This window comes from Camellia sinensis, chromosome 2 (genome assembly GCF_055761805.1).
Source record: "Camellia sinensis isolate YWXY chromosome 2, ASM5576180v1, whole genome shotgun sequence".
Lineage (NCBI taxonomy): Eukaryota > Viridiplantae > Streptophyta > Magnoliopsida > Ericales > Theaceae > Camellia > Camellia sinensis.
Genome location: NC_138962.1, coordinates 43,008,258 through 43,029,646, shown reverse-complemented (window position 1 = coordinate 43,029,646; position 21,389 = coordinate 43,008,258). Strand labels below are relative to the sequence as shown.

General features: G+C 31.2%; 1 long non-coding RNA gene across 2 annotated transcripts; it reads right to left on the bottom strand.

Annotated features, from left to right (window-relative positions):
* Window positions 1-1,795: 1,795 nt before the first annotated feature.
* On the bottom strand, window positions 1,796-19,439 carry LOC114312988 (uncharacterized). Of its 2 annotated transcripts, XR_014360860.1 has the most exons (7): window positions 19,109-19,439; window positions 7,906-7,996; window positions 7,610-7,729; window positions 6,543-6,590; window positions 5,716-6,110; window positions 2,480-2,557; window positions 1,796-2,326 (listed from the first exon to the last, which is right to left on the bottom strand). It is a non-coding gene; the product is annotated as an uncharacterized LOC114312988 (long non-coding RNA). The 2 variants fall into 2 exon arrangements; XR_014360859.1 differs by lacking the exons at window positions 1,796-2,326; window positions 2,480-2,557 and adding an exon at window positions 4,324-4,450 and having other exon boundaries at window positions 5,716-6,590.
* Window positions 19,440-21,389: the final 1,950 nt, after the last annotated feature.

Here is a 21,389-nt window from a genome sequence, read left to right as displayed (position 1 = left end):
AAATATAACCGCAACTCTGCTACAATTATCAAATCACCAACTCCTCGTATTTGTATTTATTCGCACATTCATAGATGTAAATAAATGTGAGAAATCAACAATTTCAATGCAAATTTTTTTGGTTTTGTTTTTGTTTTTGTTTTTTTGGGGTGCATGCATCTTTTCCATATTATGGGAACAAAGAGTCAATTATGTACTATAATTAAAAAACTCAGCGGACAACAATATCTAAAATTTATTTTCACTCACAAATACAATAATAATAATAATGGTAATGTTATAGGTAAGTTAGGATCTTTCACAAATATCATAAGTCATAATTAAAAAAAAAAATTATAATCGAATGTCACATTAGTTATAATCAAAAAAAATTTAAATCACAATCAAAATAATGGCATAATCAACATCACAATGAGTCATAACTAATATTATAATATGTCATAACTAACTGTACAAAATTCATAACTAAAGGTGCATATAATGGAGTGTTATCATAGAATTTCATTAATAATAATGAGGAAGAATATCTTTTTATTAGAACAAAGTTCACTAAATTTCAATCACATCACAATGAAATAAAACAAAAGAAAAATATATCATTATTATAAAGAAAATATTTGGTTAGCTTTTTTAAAAACTATTTCTAGATGAATTTTTGTTTATTTTTAATAAATTTGTTTCATATTTCAGTTAATTTTTTTGTATTTTTAGATATAAATAATTAAGCTAGATCTAAAAAGTAATAAAAAAAAAAAAACAAATTGACTAAAATATTACAAAAGAATACTATAATAAATAAAAAAATTCAAACAAAAATATGTGTGCATTTTTATTTAGATTTTCATTTGTTTTAGTGAATTTTTTTTATATTTTAATTAATTTTTTTTAAACTTTTGTATGCATCTAATCTTGAAATATCTAAATATTATAAATAAATAAAAAAAAAGACAAAAATGTGAAAAAAATTCAGTACAGACAAATCAAAACCCATATAAAAATTATTTCTCAAAATTGAAACCAAAACCCGTCCAGTGAGGTGTATAATTCTATTGAGACCCGTCCAGTGAGGTGTACAAATGAAGAAGAATCACTACAAGAATTCGCACTTTTGCCGACTAAAAATTTGGTTGGCAAAAATCCATTTTTAGTCGGTAAAAGTTATCCGCGACTAATTTTTTTGGTCGTCACTTTGGTCACCAATTGAGGGTCGTGGAAAGTAATTAGCGACTAAAAAAATTTTTAGTCACGAAAAAGTTATATTTGCCGATTGAATTTTTAGTCGCTAAATATATAATTACTGCGACTTATCCATTTAGTAGCTAAAACACTTTAGTCGCGAAAAGTCATATTTTCCCGACCAAACATGTTAGTCGCCAATTCGCACATTCAACGACCAAATAGTTTGGTTGGCAATTGTCGCCATTTCCACAACCAACTAATTTGGTCAACAATTGTCACATTCCGCGATCAAAAAATTTGGTTGGCAAATACATTCCACGACCAAAAGATTGGTCGGCAATATTAATATTCAAGAAATTACACTTTTACCGACTAAAAATTTGGTCGGCAAAAGTCCATTTTTAGTCGGCAAAAGTCATTTGTAACCAATTTTTTTGGTCCCCACTTTGGTCGCCAATTGAGGGTCGGCAAAAATAATTGGCAGCCAAAACTTTTGTTAGTCGAGAAAAAGTTAGATTTGCCGACTAAATTTTTGATCGTTAAATATATCATTATCGCGACTAATTCATTTTGCCGCTAAAACACTTTGGTCGCAAAAAGTGATATTTTCCCGACCAAATATGTTTGTCGCCAAAAGTAAAAAATCGGCAACTAACTATTTTCGTCGCTAAAAGTTGAGGAATCACCAACTAATAATTTAGTCGCTAAAAGATAAGGGATTGCCGACCAATGATTTTAGTCACAAAAGTGTAAAATTTAGCAACCAATTATTTAGTCGCCAAAAGACATTAAACAATCAACGACTAATTAGTTAGTCGCAAAATCTCTCTTTTTTTTTTTTTTTTTGAACAATCAATTTTTGTTTATAAACATTCAATCAAATATTGAACAAAATTCATTCAACCCAACCTAAATATAACATTAAAATTCATCATATTTTCCTGCTCAATCCCAAACTTTACAATCATTCCATTTAAAACATTAATTGAGACAAGTTTTAAACATCCATCCATTGAAAACCATTAAGTAATTGAACAAAAATTAAAAGCAAAATCAATGAAGGAATCCAAAAAAAAATTCTAAAACAGGAAGGAATATATATGGTTTTGAAGCATCAACCTTGTGCTTGATCGTTTTTTGAAGTCACCTACAAATAAAATAAGAAAAGTTAGAATCTAGAAAAACATCCAAAATGAAGTATTCTCATAAAAAAAAAAAAAGTAACCATATGGCAAAAAAATTATATGATTACATTACAAACATTTGATGATGACTATACCACAATTAAGTATTGGCATACCCAAACAATGAGACAAAGCAGCTCAACAAGTCTCGCCAAGGTAATCCTTCAGTAATACTTTGAGACAACAAGGATGTTCTGCAAGAAACAATAATGTCTTGTAGATGAACCATTGCAGCATATAATTGAACATGAGTGAAAGATTACATGTTCTAAAAAGTAAAAAAAAAAACAAACAAATTGACTTAAATATTACAAAAGAATACTATAATAAATAAAAAAATTCAAACAAAAATAAGTGTGCATTTTTGTTGAGATTTTCATTTGTTTTAGTGAATTTTTTTTATATTTTAATTAATTTTTTTAAAACTTTTGTATGCATCTAATCTTGAAATATCTAAATATTATAAATAAATAAATAAAAAGACAAAAATGTGAAAAAAATTCAGTACAGACAAATCAAAGCCCATATAAAAATTATTTCTCAAAATTGAAACCAAAACCCGTCCAGTGAGGTGTATAATTCTATTGAGACCCGTCCAGTGAGGTGTACAAATGAAGAAGAATCACTACAAGAATTTGCACTTTTGCCGACTAAAAATTTGGTCGGCAAAAGTCTATTTTTAGTCGGTAAAAGTAATCCGCGACTAATTTTTTTGGTCGCCACTTTGGTCACCAATTGAGGGTCGCGGAAAGTAATTAGTGGCTAAAAAAATTTTTAGTCACGAAAAAGTTATATTTGCCGATTGAATTTTTGATCGCTAAATATATAATTACTGTGACTTATCCATTTAGTAGCTAAAACACTTTAGTCGCGAAAAGTCATATTTTCCCGACCAAACATGTTTGTCGCCAATTCGCACATTCAACGACCAAATAGTTTGGTTGGCAATTGTCGCCATTTCCACGACCAACTAATTTGGTCGCCAATTGTCACATTCCGCGACCAAAAAATTTGGTTGGCAAATATATTCCACGACCAAAAGATTGGTCGACAATATTAATATTCAAGAAATTACACTTTTACCGACTAAAAATTTGGTCGGCAAAAGTCTGTTTTTAGTCGGCAAAAGTCATTTGCAACCAATTTTTTTAGTCTCCACTTTGGTCGCCAATTGAGGGTCGGCAAAAATAATTGGCAGCCAAAACTTTTGTTAGTCGAGAAAAGGTTAGATTTACCGACTAAATTTTTTATCGTTAAATATATCATTACCGCGACTAATTCATTTAGCCGCTAAAACACTTTGGTCGCAAAAAGTAATATTTTCCCGACCAAATATGTTTGTCGCCAAAAGTAAAAAATCGGCAACCAACTATTTTCGTCGCTAAAAGTTGAGGAATCGCCAACTAATAATTTAGTCGCCAAAAGATAAGGGCTTGCTGACCAATGATTTTAGTCGCAAAAGTGTAAAATTTGACAACTAATTATTTAGTCGCCAAAAGACATTAAACAATCAACGACTAATTAGTTAGTCGCAAAATCTCCTTTTTTTTTTTTTTTTTGAACAATCAATTTTTGTTTATAAACATTCAATCCAATATTGAACAAAATTCATTCAACCCAACCTAAATATAACATTAAAATTCATCATATTTTCCTGCTCAATCCCAAACTTTACAATCATTCCATTTAAAACATTAATTGAGACAAATTTTAAACATCCATCCATTGAAAACTATTAAGTAATTGAACAAAAATTAAAAGCAAAATCAATGAAGGAATCCAAAAAAAATTCTAAAACAGGAAGGAATATATATGGTTTTGAAGCATCAGCCTTGTGCTTGATCGTTTTTTGAAGTCACCTACAAATAAAATAAGAAAAGTTAGAATCTAGAAAAACATTCAAAATGAAGTATTCTCATAAAAAAAAAAAAGTAACCATATGGAAAAAAAATTATATGATTACATTACAAACATTTGATGATGACTATACCACAATTAAGTATTGGCATACCTAAAATGAGACAAAGCAGCTCAACAAGTCTCGCCAAGGTAATCCTTCAGTAATACTTTGAGACAACAAGGATGTTCTGCAAGAAACAATAATGTCTTGTAGATGAACCATTGCAGCATATAATTGAAATATATAATTGAAAGATTGCATGTTCTATTACTCTCTGTCTCAAATCTTTAGCTGCATTTGTTTCTCTCTCCTTTTGCTAAGCCCATTTACAACAAGAAATTATATGCTTCAAGTGTCCTTGATATCTTGTATATACTTCAATTTTTTATTTTTTTTAATTTTCCTTTTCAAATATTTTTAATCCATTTCAAATACACTTGAGATCTAAGAAGCATGGACACGGACACGTGACACGACACGAATACGACACGGACACGCCGACACGTTAATTTTAAAAAAATGCAGGACACGACACGTGGAGGACACGCATGAAATATATAATTTTATATATTTATTATTTGTTATATATATGAATATATCATTCAAAGATAATAAAAAATGCAATATGGCACTATTTCCTATAAATTTATATGGTTTTTATTTTATTATTGTATCTTAAGTTGTTTTGTTCAAATTTATAATTAGTTTTACATATCTATAATCAATAGACACATGTGTTTAAACAATTGACACGTGTGTCCTCCAAGTGTCCAAAGAGTGTCCGGGTCTTTAAAAATATTTAAAAAATAGGACACGTTTTGAAGAGTATCGGACACGTGTCCTAAGAGTGTCCAAAGAGTGTCGGTGTCCGACAAGGACACGACACGGATACGTTACCTTCTTAGAAGTGTCCGTGCTTCTTAGCTTGAGATTCTCAGTCTAACCACCACTATTTATATATACACACACCATAGATGCAACAAATACCTATAGATGCAAAGGTAAAGAGGAGCAATATGATTACCATAAATGGAAATGTTAAGGGAAGGGAATAACCTATTATGACATGGGATGTGGTAGTAAAAAAAGGATAAAAATTTAATTAAATTAATTGAAGATATAGCCTTTGACAGAGCAGGACGGTGACAAAAGATTCATGTAGCTGACTCTACTTGATTGGAACACCAAGCTTAGTTTAGTTTTACACACAAATTGATCCATTTAGAAATCTTATTCTGATATTTTCAGTTGTCAGATATATCATTTTAAACCTGTCCATGATTTATACATTTGAATGGAGTAGTGCTGTCCAATTGATATGAACAATAAGTGCATTCAAATGCTAATGCAAAGTGTAACCATTCCACTGGGACACTGATCAATTAATAGAGTTCAAATTAAAACAAAATTCAAAATCTGTTTCTGATAGATAAACAACGGAGACAACCTAACCTGATTATTTGAAGCCTGTTCATGTATGTAATGTGGCTGCATATTCAAATCCATCATATTTGTCTTCGTGTTGGCATGCCCATTGGCATTGGCATTCGTAGCTGACTCTGGAACCCTGTGATTCTGCTGGTTCTCTCCCATCGTCAATCCGAGTTGCTGATTCTCTCCCCTCCTGTTCTCAGTTGGATCCTCCAACTTCCCAAACAGCGCCAATATATATATAAAATTTCTCTTTCTTCTTAATCTTCTTCTTCTTCCTCCTAAATCCCAACCCTAAATTCCTTCATTTTACATTCTAACTGTAACCAATAAGTGAAGTTGACTTATGTATATGCAAAGGGCTTGAGAACACAGATCTCTCTGAAAAATATGTTTCCAGCAGTCCAAAGCTTTAACTAGTTGAATAATGAGATGTAACCAAATATTATGACATAAAAACTATAATTCACTCTACATATTGACAAACATCTCTCTACAAATTCAAGTGATGGCAATGTGTCAAAGTAATAAAGTTCACTCTTAACAAAGGCCCAAGAATGAAAATTCTTTTATTTTTTTTAATTTTTTTTTAGAATTTTATTAAGGCACAGAGCCAAAGATAGGACGATGAGGCATCCTCAGAAAAAGGGTACAAGTGAAAAAACAAAACGAAAAAAATTCAAAACCAAAACAAAGCACTACATATCACAATCTACCCCCCAATCTGCTGCAATTAAAAAAAGAGGAACTCCTTTAAACAAAGGGCTCCCTGATACCCAAAAAGAAACCAAATGTCATTCTGTTTAAAATTCTATGTGTATCAAATAAATGAACAGGTTTTAACCTACCTTAAAATGCTCCAGTGGGTACTTGACATCAGCCAAGTTGATTTGATCCTACAACACAATGGTGGAGAAAAATTAGACCAAAGAATAGTACACTTCATACAAACAATTTTAGCATAAAAATTTGTATGAATTTGGGTAAATTATGATTGTACAATTGAAGGCTACCAAAGAGCACTTAACAAATTTTAAATATAGCCATCAAAAGGAGATACATGAATAGATATAACACATGAAAGCATAGCCAACATCATGAGTATTATTCATGAACCAAAAATGAAAAGGGGGGCAAATCCAATGTACGTTTTTGGTTAATCTGTTTAAGCTTCAAATTTTATTAAGATTGCTTAATTAAACTGAATATCAGAGACCATTTTTAAATCATCACTCAGTAATTTATTCGAAGACTAGAGGCACACAGTAGGGGCAGGATTTAAAAATGTCCTGACCCATTAATTGTTTCAGAAACTAATGCATGTAGTGGGCATCCAACACAAGCCTTAAACCCCAATTACATAGGTTTTCTACACAAATCAATGAACCCTTCTTTGCCATAAATTTCAGAATGCATGTTCATGAGTTATAGGGACAGCATTTACATTACCAGTCTACCTAACAAACATACAAGCACAGCCCATATGAAAATCCACTCAATATGACTTCAAATCACATCTACTGGATGTTGGTTATGTGAATCCTCTAATAACATTATAAGCCGTGTTGAAGAGGTTTTACTGAATGTTTCATGAATGGTCTATAAATCATGATTTTGCATTATAGCCATTGGATTAATTGCTCGAAAGACAAAACGGTAAATATAACAAAGGATAACATAGTCAGACTTACAAACATGTGCACATAAATAAGTTTATTTAATTGAAAACATCAAGCGTCCATTATAATAATATCATCAAAGAAAAAAAATATCATTCTAGTTCTTCTCCACTTAAAGGTAAGAAGAACATTAACGAGCAGAGCAGAGACATAAGTCTGTCTTTCGTACCATTCAAAACCACACTTCAATCAAAAGGGTTACAGACAAGTTGACTTCCAATCACAAATAAACTTACAAGGGTTAGCACCATCACAAGTCTTCTCAAGAAGAATCACAGCCCAAGAAAGCCACTTTATGGCATCAGCATACTTCCCCTGTTTGTAATTATCCATCCCCTTGTTCTTCGCACCTAAGGCTGAAACACCAATAGGTGGTGTTTGGACAGCAGATGGTGAGGCGAGGTGGGGTGAGGACAACATTTTATATGACAACTTCTCAATGGAAAAATTAACCAAGAGAAATTAAAACAAAATCAAAAACTAAAGATGACAAGCAAAAGAAATAACAAATTATATTAAAAAAAGTGCTTACCACATGCCCTACTGACTGCCGCATGAGCTGCATCTCCTAAATAGCGTAGCCGCAACTCATCACCAGGTACAAGACGCAACTCATTATCTGCCTACAACATAAAGTGTACTTTTAGCTTTAACAAAGTGTACAAGTTTAGCAACTTTGGGAAAAAGGTATATATAAGGGGACACCACTGACTCAGGTCCCAATTCATATCCTTCAATGCATTGACACTGAGACAAGGCTCTCTGCACAAAAGAACGACAACACTCTGTGTCCTGGCAGAGATGCATCCAAGAAGGAAAGCATTTCGACAACCACAATTGTAACATACAAGGATTGTTTCTCCCAGGGGACTATCTTTATGAAGACAAACTTCCTTGTGTTTAGCTCGAACCTACGAAAAACAATAGCATAAATGGTCCATGTTTATGTATCTTGATAATTGGTTACCTATCTTTGTTTAGTAAATTGTCCATGGAAACCCTAGGTACCTCTTGATAGAATATTCATAAAATACTCTAAATTAAATTGCTTGCCTTGAAGAAATCTTGGAGCAGATCTAGAACGCCTGGGCATTAGGTGTTCAAACCACAAAAACATCTCTACATGCTAGGGTAAGACTACGAATATCTAACTCTTATCAGACTCCATAGTGGTGAGAGTCTAGTGCACCTAGAATAAATATATAGTTTTTAATTTGAAGATTCTTCTCCATGTTTTTATGTCTACTTTCCTTGTTATTTTATTTTCTTTAAGACAATAGTCTAATTAATTTACTTGCCATATCTTTATTTATGACTGTAAACTTCCTATTCATATATTTCATTGATCCAAATATAATTTATCATCTTGCCAGATTATTTTATAACATTATATCGTTATTATTTCGACAGAAGAAAGAGATGTTCAATTTCGATAGCTGGCTTTTCTCTATTTATTCAATTTTTCAGATGATTGATTTTGTCACTTTGAAATCAATTAAGTTTTAAAGGCTGCTGTAATGAAGATTGGATTGCTAGAAGTTGAACTCTTTTCTCACTCCAACATTTTCTTATACTAATATCACACTTACATATTATACTAATCACTAATGTTGATCAATTTAAAAAGTAAATCATTCTAGCAGTCATCTTGAATTGGTTCATCCCCCCTGGTTAATCTTTTTAAATATAAACTATACTATAAAGCATAATGTTCCTTATAATATGCAAAGTGCTTGTTCAAATATCGATTCATCGTATGGCTTCTGTATTTCCACTTGTTAAAAAATTTATAAAACCTCTAAGGTGCCTTCACTTTTGGAAGTTGACTTCGCTTCAAAATTCACACTTGCTCATTGAATATTGGATATTCTTGTCAATTTTTTGAATGATTTTGGCACGTGCTTCAATTGTGTTAAATTTATCTATTTCCTTCAAAAAGCTAGAGGTAATTGTCTCCTTGTCAACCCATATATGTTTTAGATACTTGTTAAAGTTACGTATTAGTGGTGTCATATGTTCACTAAATAGATGATAAATTTGGAACCTAAACAATTTCTGGTTGCAGAACAACCTAGATTTGTGAAACCTCTGCATTATATGCACCGGTGCCTGGTTTGCATATTATCTCACAGTGCACCAAGGAATTAAGATATTGGCTATCAAATTCATGTCCTTGAAAATTAACATTGCATGCCAATGTAACTTCTGCTTGATTAGCGGAAAAATAATATATAAATGACAGAAAATAATTTGCAAACATAAAATTTATAGCATTAATCACATCCGAAATGATATGTAAATGACATTTTTGAAATTATGGGGCCAATGATGAATGTTTTGATTGAAAATGAAGAGAGTAGAAGAAATCACGTCATTCTCTACAAAAGTTCTGTTCGTATATCATATTTCATAAAAGACATGCTGTGGGTGCATCTTGAATTCAATCCAGATGATGTTTACTATCCATTTGTGGCACGCTCGACCTGATTAATATGAAAGGTCTGACCCGGAATTTGTATTTTTGGGTCTATTTTGACCCAGTTTGCTACATTCAAATTCTAGTATATATTGGGTTAATTTGGATTTTTAGGATGAATTATGATCTTGTCAACTAAGGTTTAAGAGAGAGAGAGAGAGAGCCAGCTTATTGTAATCTCTATATTCATAGTGAAATTGTTTCGTCATTCTTTCCCCATGGATGTATGATTATTTTCAAACCATGTAAATCCGTGTATACTTATGTGTTTGTTCTGTTTTAGTTTTTTCCCATCTTCTATGCCATAACAAAACAAATGGACTATGTCATGCAGTGCTTATCTCTTCCATATTAGTAGAAAATAATGTTATAGTTGCAGACATGGCCATTAGGCAGCAACAACTATAGTGGCATTGCCACTCCCTAAGACTAACCAATAATCTCACTTCAATATTCTTCTTTTTGTGCATATAAAATTACTTCACACAAATCATGAGAAACAATTGATAGTGAATAATTTTCAAAAGTCATAAATTAAAATTTTGTTGCCATTTTGAAATTTTAAATTAAAAAGTAAAACCTCCCTGGACATGCAAAATTATTTTCTAGGGTTCTGTAAAAGGAGAGTGTGAATAAGAGGACATAATAAGTTAGACTTCCTGATATGTTTAACATATAGATCTTAAGTAGGTCAATAAATAAAGATATTAGCTTGAGCAAAACCAGATTTATATCTCAGAGAATTACACTATTACTCTAATGCCAAATCCAAGGCTACAGAAGATCTAAGAAAACAAATGTAGCAAAACCATTGAGTGAGACTGAGAAGCCTCCTGAAAACTAGCAAAATGAGGAGTATTGCCCAAAATCTGAGAAATAATTATCAAAGGGAAGCCAATAAATTATTTACTATTGCAATCATAGAATCAAATTTCAAATCAAACAATCAGAACACATGAGAATACATACACAATCAATGAGCAGCCATACATGCAAATACATACGCAATCAATGGATTAGGGCTTTGAAACTAATGAGAGAGAAAGGAAAAAGAGGACGAAAGTAAATTTTACCAGTGAAATCAAACCCATTTACGAGATCAAACCCATAAAGCTCTAGAAATCAAACCAGTTTAAGAAATCAACACGAAATTATTTAGTATAAATCATATAAAACCCTATAGCAAGTGTTGATAGTTGGGGAAATAGAGGAAGGGAGAGAGAGAGAGAAACACAGAGAGAGAGAGAGAGCGCGAGAGAGACAGAGAACGCGACCGAGACAGAGAGGGAGAGAGAACCTGTGATCTGCGGCGTTGGCTGTGGTGATTTGCGGCTACGGCGGTGGCGGTGGCGGTGGCGGTGGCGATGTGCGACGTACGGTGAGCGACGATGGTGAGGGACTGTGCTGAGATGAGGTTGGGTGAGGTTTGGTGGTGATGTGTGAGAGAGAGGACTTTTGTGTTTGTTTAAAGAAAATTGTTTAAGAGCTCTAAAATAAAAAGCTCTAATAGCTCTACAAATACTGTAGTCTTAATTGATGTGATGTTTTATTCTTTGTTTTTTTTTTTTTATAATTTTTAGCACTGAGCTGGCTTAGTGGTCCCTTTTTAGTGGTATGTAGCACCACTGTTGTTTAAAACGAGAAAGGAAGAGGGCGCGAATATTAAAAGTAATTTCCCCAGCAAAGTTTTAGAGCAATTTAGCGACTAAATTGGTTATTTGCCGGCAAATAACCCATATAGTACGACTAAAACTTCTTGCAGCTAGAACTTTTCGTAAAAAAATTTTTAAAAAAATCCCTATATACCAAAAATACAAAAATACAAAAAAAAAAAAAAAAACTAAAATTCAGTATATTTTTTATATTTTGTGTATTTATTAATTTTAAAAAATATTTTTTTACAATATTTTACTTTTTAGATACATTTAAGTAAGATACATCTAAAAAAGTAAAAAAATATTTTACTTAAAATTTTTAAAATATTCAGTAGAAAAAAACATGAAAAACAAAATATTCAGTTTTCAAAAAACTGAATTTAAAAACTAAAACCAAACACAATGAATATTTTCCGATGACCAAATCTCAAGGATGTTTAAGCAGTTAGAGCTTCTAACAAAGCCTCAAACCCATTGAAACTATTTTAGTTAGTCAAACTATAAATACGTAATGGCATATTGAGAGTAGAAAAATACTGTATTCAAATTGGAGATGTGTATAGTAGCACTTCATTTGAAAGGGCAATTTGTAAGGAAATGTATTATTGAAAAATCGTGACATGATTTTCAGTATAGTTGACATCTATTTTTTGATCATCACCTTAGAAATAAGGAGATCCAATTCATAGCATTAATCATAATGCATTACTAAACCTAGTAACTTAATAAACGTGAGTGTTGCAGTGGTGGGCTGGTTTTAGCTTTAAAAGATTAGAACAACAAATTTGGAAGGCCAAACCTCTGGTTATTCTATGGTCCATTTGGAAGGGTAGGAATGAGATTGTGTTTTAGGGTACGCAACCTGATATGAATGTGCTTTGTGATCTATTTAAAAGTAGAGTGGCTTGGTGGGTTAAAGCAGCATCTCCAAATTCAAATGTGCTCAATTATAAGTTGGAAATGAAGATTTCCAACTCATGAGCAATAGTTGTAAAATACTCATGTTAACAAATTAATATATTAAAAATCAAATATAAAAAGTATGAAATCAGAAAATAATATATATATATATATATATATTTATATATGGTCACCAATGTGGAGAACGATATAAATAAGTGTAAGGAACACAAAGTTTGAATCATCTCCAACAATCTATACACAGTAAGAGAACTAGATAACACAATTTTCCCTAAATTCTAATCCAAATGTAAATTATAATCTAAATTCTAATTCACATCCAATTAACTACATCAATAAAAAAAACCCATAAACTAAGACTCAAAATTTACACTTAATTTGGGTTTTTACTTGCACAGTCGGCGATAAGACGACCTCAGATGATGATGATAATAGGGGGAAAGAAACCAGCGGCCTTACCACTCTTTGTGAGGGAGGAGTCCCCGATCGAGCTTACGTGGGTGATGGATCTTAGGTGAATCGTTGCTCCAGTTGCCAGCAAATACGAGGAGGTGTGGTGGAGGAGAGTTGTTCTGTGGCTATTGGAGAGATGGTGAGAGAGGGTGGGGAGAGGAGCAGCGGAGAGAGAGAGACGCTGAAGGGAGAGAGACGTTAGTTTGATTAGGGATTGGTTTGGAAACAAAATATATATACGTGGTAATTTTACACAATTTGTGACAAAACATTTTGGTCACCAATTCATTTTATAAATCCCTCCAAATTTAAATTTACAAATTTAAAAAGACATTGTAGAACAAAATTACTTTAGTCAAAGAGAAAACAAAGACAGAGAGAGTCACAGAGTGAGAGAGACAGATATTAGGGGAAGAGAGACAGAGAGAGGGACAGAGAGAAAGCAAAATAAGAGAGGACATACTGCGATAATGCTCCAATAGTGGATTGACGGTGGTGCTCGATGGCAGTGATGCTCCTTACATGACGGCAATGGAAGCAAAGTGACAGAGATTCAATATCAGGAGGAGGGCAGTAATGGAATGAGAGAGATAGAGGCGTAAGAGAATCGGAAGAGGGCAGATGCGAAAGAGAGAGAAAGTCACAGAGTGAGAGAGAGAGACGTGTTTAAGCCCTAACTCATTTTAGTTTGTTTGAAATCCCTCCAGAGTTCCTCTCCAAATTAATTTTAAAATCCCTCCAAAATGATAATAAATAAAAAATAAAATTATAATAATAATTAATAATGATAATAATAATAAAATTAAACATCAACTCAAATCAAGCGGTATGTGTTCCCATGAAAAAAATTGGTGAAGTTGGTGATGACAGTGGTGGTGGTGGTGGTGGTGGTGGCGAAGGCGAAGGAGATTAGTGGTGAAGTTGTGGTAGTGGTAAAAGAGATGGAGTGACGGTGGTAGAGGAGAGGTAGTAGTGGTAGTAGTGGTGGTAGTGATAGTGGAGTGGTAACGATGGTGGTAGTAATGGTAGTTGTAGAGGTGGAGGGAAAGAATGAGCAAGGTGAAGAGCTCGGTAAAAGTGCATTTTCTTGTAGTGAAGAGCTCGGTAAATAGAGAAGAGGGGAGGGAAAGAATGAGCAAGGTGAACACAATGGGGGAGAGAGAGATAGAGAAGAGAGAAAAGAGAGACAAAGAGAGAAGAGAGATGAGCGAGAGACACAGAAAGAGAGACAGACAGACAGACAGAGAAGAGTGATGAGTGAGAGAGAGAAAGAGAAGAGAGACAGAGACACAAAGAGAAAGAGACAGACAAACAGACAGAGAAGAGTGATGAGTGAGAGAGAAAGAAAGAGAAGAGAGACAAAGACAGAGACATAGAGAGAAAAAAAGAGACAGACAGACAGAAAGAGTGATGAGTGAAAGTAAATTTTTATTTTTCATTTAGCAACTAAATTATTTTAGTTGCCAAAACTATCTGTAATATTTTAGTCACTGAAGTTAAATTTTTGCCGACCAAACTTTTGGTCGCCAAAGATAAAAAATAAATTTTGATTTTTCATTCAGAGACTATATTATTTTAGTTGCCAAAACTATCTATACAACGACAAAAATATTTTTTAGTCGCTGAAATTGAATTTTTGCCGACCAAAAGTTTGATCGCCAAAGATAAAAAGTGAATTTTTATTTTTCTTTCAGTGACTAAATTATTTTAGTTGCCAAAACTATCTATACAGTGACCAAAATATCTTTTAGTCGCTAAAATTAAATTTTTGCCAACCAAAATTTTGGTCGCCAAAGAAAAAAGTAAATTTTTATTTTTCTTTCAGCGACTAAATTGTTTTAGTTGCAAAAACTATATATACAGCGACCAAAATATTTTTTAGTCGTTGAAATTAAATTTTTGCCGACCAAAATTTTGGTCGCCAAAGATAAAAAGTAAATTTTTATTTTTCATTCAGCGACTAAATTATTTTAGTTGCCAAAACTATCTATACAGCGACAAAAATATTTTTTAGTCGCTGAAATTGAATTTTTGCCGACCAAAAGTTTGGTCGCCAAAGATAAAAAGTGAATTTTGATTTTTCATTCAGCGACTAAATTATTTTAGTTGCCAAAACTATATATACACCAACCAAAATCTTTTTTAGTCGCTGAAATTAATTTTTTGCCGACCAAACTTTTGGTCGCCAAAGATAAAAAGTGAATTTTTACTTTTCTTTCAGCGACTAAATTATTTTAGTTGCCCAAACTATATATACAGCGACCAAAATATTTTTTAGTCACTGAAATTAAATTTTTGCCCACCAAAATTTTGGTCGCCAAAGATAAAAAGTAAATTTTTATTTTTCATTCAGCGACTAAATTATTTTAGTTGCCAAAACTATCTATACAGCGACTAAAATATTTTCAAGTCGCTGAAATTAAATTTTTGCCGACCAAAATTTTGGTCGCCAAAGATGAAAAATAAATTTTTATTTTTCTTTCAGCCACTAAATTATTTTAGTCGCCAAAACTATCTATACCGTGACTAAAATATTTTTTAGTCGCTGAAATTATATTTTTGCTGACCAAACTTTTGGTCGCCAAAGATAAAAAAATAAATTTTAATTTTTCATTCAGCGATTAAATTAATTTAGTTGCCAAAACTATCTATACAACGACAAAAATATTTTTTAGTCGCTGAAATTAAATTTTTGCCGACCAAACTTTTGGTCGCCAAAGAGAAAGAATAAATTTTTATTTTTCATTCAGCGACTAAATTATTTTAGTTGCCAAAACTATATATACAGCGACAAAAATATTTTTTAGTCGCTGAAATTGAATTTTTGCCGACCAAAAGTTTGGTCGCCAAAGATAAAAAGTGAATTTTGATTTTTCATTCAGCAACTAAATTATTTTAGTTGCCAAAACTATATATACAGCGCCCAAAATATTTTTTGGTCGCTGAAATTAAATTTTTGCTGACCAAAATTTTGATCGCCAAAGATAAAAAGTAAATTTTTATTTTTCTTTCAGCGACTAAATTATTTTAGTTGCCAAAACTATCTATACAGCGACTAAAATATTTTCTAGTCGCTGAAATTAAATTTTGCCGACCAAAACTTTGGTTGCCAAAGATAAAAAATAAATTTTTATTTTTCTTTCAGCGACTAAATTATTTTAGTCGCTGAAATTATATTTTTGCCGACCAAACTTTTGGTCGCCAAAGATAAAAAAAATAAATTTTAATTTTTCATTCAGCGATTAAATTATTTTAGTCGCCAAAACTATCTATACCACGACTAAAATATTTTTTAGTCGTTGAAATTAAATTTTTGCCGACCCAACTTTTGGTCACCAAAGAGAAAAAATAAATTTTTATTTTTCATTCAGCGACTAAATTATTTTAGTTGCCAAAACTATCTATATAGCGACAAAAATATTTTTTAGTCACTGAAATTAAATTTTTGCCGACCAAACTTTTGGTCGCCAAAGAGAAAAAATAAATTTTTATTTTTCATTCAGCGACTAAATTATTTTAGTTGCCAAAACTATATATACAGCGACAAAAATATTTTTTAGTCGCTAAAATTAAATTTTTGCCGACCAAAAGTTTGGTCGCCAAAGATAAAAAGTGAATTTTGATTTTTCATTCAGCGACTAAATTATTTTAGTTGCCAAAACTATCTATACAGTGGCCAAAATATCTTTTAGTCGCTGAAATTAAATTTTTGCCGACCAAAATTTTGGTCGCCAAAGATGAAAAGAAAATTTTTATTTTTCTTTCAGCGACTAAATTGTTTTAGTTGCCAAAACTATATATACAGCGACCAAAATATTTTTTAGTCATTGAAATTAAATTTTTGCCGACCAAAATTTTGGTCGCCAAAGATCCTATTCATAAATTTTTATTTTTCATTCAGCGACTAAATTCTTTTAGTTGCCAAAAGTATCTATACAGCGACTAAAATATTTTTAGTCGCTGAAATTACATTTTTGCCGACCAAAATTTTGGTCGCCAAAGATAAAAAGTAAATATTTATTTTTCTTTCAGCGACTAAATTATTTTAGTTGCCAAAACTATCTATACAGAGACTGAAATATTTTTTTAATCGCCAATTGTAGAAAATTTAGCGACTAATTTTTTTTTAGTCGCCAAAAATTAATATACCCCGACTAAAAAAATTGTGTAGCTAAATATTGTACTTTTACCGACTAACATAATTTTTGGTCGCCAATTCCACAACTTTTGGGAACCAAAATATTTATAGTCGGCAAAAGTGGTCGGCAAAACTGTATTTTCTTGTAGTGAATAGTAGCCACTTATAAAATAAAATAATAAAATAAAAGTTAAAAGGATAAAAGAAAATATTTTATTATTCAAACCCAAAGGTATAATATCCACTAAGTTTTGATCATCCAAGAATTATTACAAAAGAAAGAGATCTTACAACGTTGACAAAGAATAAAATGACATAAATTCATATTTTTTATGTTATAATTATTAAAAAAAATTATAATCAAACACTACATATTGGAGTATTTTCAATGGTGAATCAAATATTTCACCAAATCTAAGTAAAAATTTAAGGAATTTCTCTATTTGATATCCAGCGTTCCAACGGTATATTTTTTACTATCAGCAAAATTTCGGTCGACTGAGGGGACGACCAGCCGGTTGATAGGCAAGGCAATCTGAAAAAAAAAAATCTAATACAAATCTTGAACAAAGGAGGTGGTGAAATGAGAGAGAAAGAGAAAAGCTGAAAACAGAAGAAGATGTGAAATGAGAGAGAAAAAGAGAAGCTGAGTTGGTTGTAAGAATGACCGAGCAGCCGCCATCCTCCATAATAGTCAAATAATTCAACTCCAAAATATCTAAACTGCATACAGCAATCACAAAAAAATAATAATAATAATAATAATAATAATGATCTAGCAATCAAAATCTAATCGAATTAGACAAATTTTAAACCTTCGGAAGACGAATTTTCGAGAAATGGAAGGTTTAGGATCTGTGAGGGACGAAACACACTGAATGGATCGTAAACTGCAAGAAAGGATTAGATCGATCGAGTAATGGGAGATTGGAGGATGAGCATCGAATCTTTTATCTACGTGAATCTCAACATCTTGAGTGAGAGAGGGATATGATAAAAGAGAGAGAAGCAGAGAAGAGCAAATATGAATGGTTGGGTTGTGTTGAGTGAGAGAGGAATTAGATCGTCTTCCTTTGTTCTTCCTCATCTTCATCTCCTTCCTTCAGATCTGGTATCATTTTTGTGGAAATTATTGAAGTAACCGGATGACCGGGGGGACAACCGGCCGGTCGGCCGGTGTGTCAGCTCACAACGATCTTGCACAATAAATTGGTGAAAGGTACCCAGATCTTCAGTTTGATAAAACCTTTGAGAAGGTACCCAGATCTTCAGTTTGGTGAAATCTTTGCTATTTTCTTAATTTGATATCATTTTGATTAAACCATTGGAGCACAAAAAGTCCTTCTTTTTTACCAAATTTGAATTTGGTGATACATCTGATAAACCATTGGAGATAGTCTAACATAACTAAAAATCTCATGAATCATAATTAAAATAATAGTATAACTAAATAAGAAAATTAATCATAACTAAAAAAGAAAATGATATAATCAAAAATGCAAATAGTATATCCGTGTTAAGGGATGCGTATAATAAAATTTTCATATAAACTTTAGGATAACAACGGTAAATTACAAATGCACCCTTGAGGATTTCTTAAAGTACAAATTACTCTCTATAGTTTGGAAAATTACAAATACCCTTTGTTATAATTTTTTATTTAACAAAATTAACTAAAAAAATAAAATTTATAATTGTTCTCTTATATAATAATAAAATTATCTAAATTACTAATTAAAACATATTTCTAATATCATTAGAAACAATTAATTGATTTGATAATTTATTAATAAAAAAGACAATTTATTATGAAATCAAAAATCTCAAAAGAGTGAAAAAAAATACAATGGCTGATTTGTAAGGGTAGGCGTGTAATTTACCCGGGTAACAAACAAACAAATAGGGATGATGATGGGTAATCATGGAAGTCAACCAGATCTTCACAGTAGTCGAGCACAATAAGCCCAAGTAATTCCCAACAAACTCATGAAAAAAATAATTTTCCAACAAAACAAACAACTTTGAAATCAGCTTGATTGATTAATTAGTCACAGATAAGAGAGAGAGGAGAAGAGAAGAGAAGAGGAGGTACCTTGAGCAGGATTGGGAGAAGTATACTTGGGATTGGGATCATTCATCTCTACAACACAAATCCAAAACAACAAAAGCAAAAACAAGAAAGAAGAAGAAAGATCAGGGATACAGAGAGAGAGAGAGAGAGAGAGAGAGAGAGAGAGAGAGCAGTGACTAGTTGTAAAGATTTTGGGAATTGATAAAGCAAAAATGATGGGGAGCTCGAGCTTTAATGATGGTAGCCCGAGCTTTATTGAGTTTTAATGGGTGTGGGTCTCACTATTATGTGTTATTTTGATTTTATATATATATTTTTTTGTGTTTTATTTTCTGTCACATCTGTAGAGCTTAATTAAAATTTCAAAATTAAGAGATGTATCGTTGCTTATGGATAAAACAATAGATTGGAGGATGAGCTTGAGGCTATTGTGCCCTCGTTTCGCATGGGTTAGCAGGCTAAAACAACTAAAAAAATAATAAAATAAAATGTCATCATATTTAAATTATAATTATTTTATTTTTTTCTTATAAAAGTCAAAAAAATTAAAATGTTAAATTCAAACAAGACTTTTTAACCTAAGCTAAAACTAAAAAACCAACCTACTTCCCTAACGAAACCTGTATATGGGAATAATGTGCACCCATAGGTGCATACCATATACAACTTTTTATGAATTGACGTAATTTTATCATAAAATTTCATAATACTAACAAAAAAAAATGTGTAATCTCATTATAAATTAGCATAACAAAATGTCAAAAAATTTGTTTTTGATTTTACAAAATTTTGAGACTTGGTTACTACATTTTTTCTTATGCCAATTTATAACGAGATTACTCATTTTGTGATTAATATTATGAAATTTTATAATAAAATTATGTTAATTTATGATAGAGTGCATATAGCATGTATCCTCGAGTTTAATACACAAGAAAGTAGGAAAGAAATACAGATAGATGGAGCTCTCTATATTTATGAGATTGGACTTTATGTTTAATAAAATGGATGGTCTAATGTTTAGTTAGAAAAGTGAAAATTGGACTAATAGTGACTAATAATCTGCCAAATGTGAGATAACTCAATCCCATGCGGGTGTGTGGGACAAAAATAGGTAGACTAAGCCAACCTCCGTATTAACTAGATAAATATTGAAATTGACCCTCAAATATATATAATTTATTTATTTCATTTTTTTAATTTTTTTAAATATGTTGTATTTTTTTAAACAGGTGTAAATTAATCTCACGATATAAGTCTTCTTTTACTTCTTTTCTTTCTCTTTTTTGTATTAGCAAAATCATAAATGAAAACATACTTCTAATGTCTTATTTAAATAAAATTAAAATGGTCTTTGCAAAATAAAATAAAATATACTTCAAATTTAGTATTGCTATTGTAAACAATTTATAATTTTTAAATCAAGCATGAGATTTATTAAAATAGTCATTTACAGACATTTAATCTCATAAAAAAATAAACATGGAATATATATTATTTTTAGTCAAATAATCCTAAGACTATATATCCCAAAACCATCAATCTATTATCTTACGATCCCTACTTATCCAATCTATCTAAACAAATATCGCCAAAGTCTACAATCTCAATAAAATTGATAGTGGTTTGAAAATTTATTAAATTACACTAAAGTAGTGTCAGTGAAAATTAATTATATATTAATAAAAAAATTATAATTATTTTCCCTGACATTTACTGTCGGATTGTTTTCCCTTAAATATATACTAACCTAAATTATTATTTTTAAATTTATCTAAAATAAAATGGATGGTTATAATCAACAAATAAAAATCCAACCTCTACCGCATCAATATAAGTAAATTTAAAAAAAATATTTTATGTATATTTTATGGGAGGACTTACGTGTAAGTCCTAATAAATGGACTTATTGTTCAATAGGCCCTATGATAATTAGTGACATTTTTCATTAAACACTATTAAAAAAAGTCACTAATTGTTAATTTTCAGCGACAATATGAAAATTTTGTCACAAAAAATGTAACTAATTATAAGTTTTAGCGACAGTTTAAAAAAATCTTCACAAAAAGTATCACTAATTCACAATTTTTAGCGATAATTTAAAAATTCGTCACAGAAAAACGTCACTAATTATAAGTTTTAGCGACAATTTATAAAAATCATGACCAAAAAAGGTCACTAATTGTTAATTTTTAGCAACATGTAAAAATCGTCACAAAAAAATTATTTTTAACAACGATTTTACCAAGACTTATTTTCAATAGGACTTGATGAGAATTAAATCTAATTATTACACTACAAC